Source organism: Emys orbicularis, chromosome 1 (genome assembly GCF_028017835.1).
Source record: "Emys orbicularis isolate rEmyOrb1 chromosome 1, rEmyOrb1.hap1, whole genome shotgun sequence".
NCBI classification, from domain to species: Eukaryota; Metazoa; Chordata; order Testudines; family Emydidae; genus Emys; species Emys orbicularis.
Genome location: NC_088683.1, coordinates 253,656,643 through 253,659,233, shown reverse-complemented (window position 1 = coordinate 253,659,233; position 2,591 = coordinate 253,656,643). Strand labels below are relative to the sequence as shown.

General features: G+C 37.2%; 1 protein-coding gene across 1 annotated transcript in view; it reads right to left on the bottom strand.

Annotated features, from left to right (window-relative positions):
* Positions 1–2,591, bottom strand: part of LOC135891477 (vertebrate ancient opsin-like) — a 132,774-nt gene that overhangs the window by 2,586 nt on the left and 127,597 nt on the right. The gene's annotated exons all lie outside the window — the stretch shown is intronic.

Genomic DNA, 2,591 nt, shown 5'->3' with positions numbered 1-2,591 from the left:
AAGTGAATCGTTCAGAAACAATGTGCAATAAGGTACTACTGTCGTACTATAAACAACAAAGGAATACTTGAAAATGTATCTTAGACCAACCTAGTCTTGAGTCTATAAACTGTAATTAAGTAGCAGGCATGAGAGTTCCTTCCTTCCTAAGCCTGAGTATGTATAACTGCTTTGCAAATAGTTAAAGAAAAAAAGCTTCGCTCACGAAAGGTGCAAAGGCACTGTTAGGTAGAAATACAATGTATTGTTGCGGGCATGACCTGTCAGAAAACATCAGAGGTTTCTTATGCCACATGTACTAGATGCCAAACTTAAAAAAAAAAAAAAATTAACAGTTAAATCTGACACTATGAAGCAGCCTGTATCATTCATACACAGAGCTGTCTGCTGAGAGATGGATGATTTTTCATCATACCACAGGATTTTCACATTCCCCCACCCCCAAAATAAAATAATCATGGTTTTGAACTGGGCACGCTATGAGTATAATGGGCCTGATTCTCATTTATACAAAGGTCCCTTTACTCCATTCTGGCAAGGTAAACGGGCTTTAAAGTGAATGTAAATTACCAAAGTAAAGGGACCTTCACAAATGAGAATCAGGCCCAATAGCTAGTCATTGTATTCAGGTAGTTTCTGCAGCCAGAAATTAACAAGTGATATTTACTCACTTTTAAATGGATATTACTGTACACGCAGCCAGGTTATTTAAATAAAGATATTACGACTGCACATATCTGTCATGGTGCATGCAAATGCTGCATTCAGGCAAAGGGTGAAGAGAAGAGAATCTTCTCCTTTCTTCAGAAAGCACTCATTCTGCCCTCATTCAGCTTGAGCAGAAGACCAGCAAGAGGGCATAAATGAGACTGAAATGGTGCATGGGCTTTCTGCCTGGGGGCAGTTTCCCCCTCTGTGCACATATGTAGATACACTCCAGGGGAATGGAAACAATGTGCTCTGCTTGCACACATACATTTGAAAGCAAGTTGTAAAAAACAGATTTCTTACAAGGACATTATTCAAAAATATAGGCCTGCCTTTTCCAAGGAAATAAGCATTTTGGATGGGGAGAGTTCAGAAATTAGTTGTTTGCCTATTTTGTTGTAAGCCAAGTTAAATTCATTTATTATTGCTTTAAAAAAAGCATGGCATTTTGTTTTTTGTTTTTGTGAGGAAAAACAAGATGTCAGTATTTTTTAATTCAAAATTATGAAGTCTATATCCTGGAGACATTGTAAAGCCTTCAACAATCTTACTATGGCTTACACACTGAGACAATCTCATAATTTCATTGTAAAAACACAGCATGGATATTCTCTAAATCACTTCTAAAATCCACCTTTTAAATGGATGTTAATGCATTTAAAAAATGTTTTCTCTGACAACGTAGGTTAATGTTCTTGTTTGCTTTTTAAAATTTGGTTTTTCAGTGAGCAAAATTCAGCAGGAGTGATTATGTACAAGAAATCATACATGACCTATCCATATCCATTCAGCAAAAAGGTGATTGGCTGGTAGAAACACTGTTATTAAAAACAGTGGAGGAGAAAAGCATATTTCACATATTTAGCAATTGGCTACTTCGAGATAGCTGGCGATGGAGAAAACCATGTTCATGTATTTTCTGTCATCTTTGTTTATAAAAATCAGTGATTTTCAATCTTTCTTTTTTGGATCCCCTAAAAATTTCACCTTGAGGTGTGACCCCTTTGGAAATCTTAGACATAGTCTGTGGACCCCCAGGGCTCCGTCCACCACAGGTTGAAAAACACTGATATAAATATAAATCAGAAGAATTTTGTAATTCTCCCATCCAACCTTTCCTGCTGTTTTCCCCCCCTATAAGAGCAGAATTAGTTTACTGCACACATTTAGCCTTCTTTTTTCAAGTTGTCATTCTCTTGGGCTTTGCAGTCCTTCTAAAATTCTTCCTAGCTGACAGAAAGTATGTTCATGTGATCCAGATATGCCTTGTGTTGATTGGATAGGTATGTTCATAAAGCATTTTTTCATACTGCCAAATGTACAGCTTTCATTAATTTCAGCCTTAGTATCTGGATGCATTACATACTGATTTTGGAAAACACATTATAATAATATTTTATGTTCATTTTTGTTCTTAACAGTATCCAGTCTTAGTAGTGCTATATAACCTACAAAGGAAAAAAATACTTTTCCCATATACACCTCTACCTCGATATAATGCTGTCCTTGGGAGCCAAAAAATCTTACTGTGTTATAGGTGAAACCGCGTTATATCAAACTTGGTTTGATCCGCTGGAGTGCGCAACCCCCCTCCCCCTCCCTCCCCCCCAGGAGTGCTGCTTTACCACGTTATATCCGAATTCATGTTATATCGGGTCGCGATATAATACCCTTCCTTCTTTTTTAATTCAACTGTTCACCAGTTCGTAGTGAAACACATTAAATAGGATTTTTTTCTGCATGGGCAGAGTGGCACGTTGTCATACAGTGATCTTAGTATCAGATCAGGGTTTCCCATGTGCCAAGTTCAAATTGGATTAGCTCCTACACCTTTCAATAAATGGAGTTGATCATATTTCCAGTACAAATGAGTAAGTCACTGT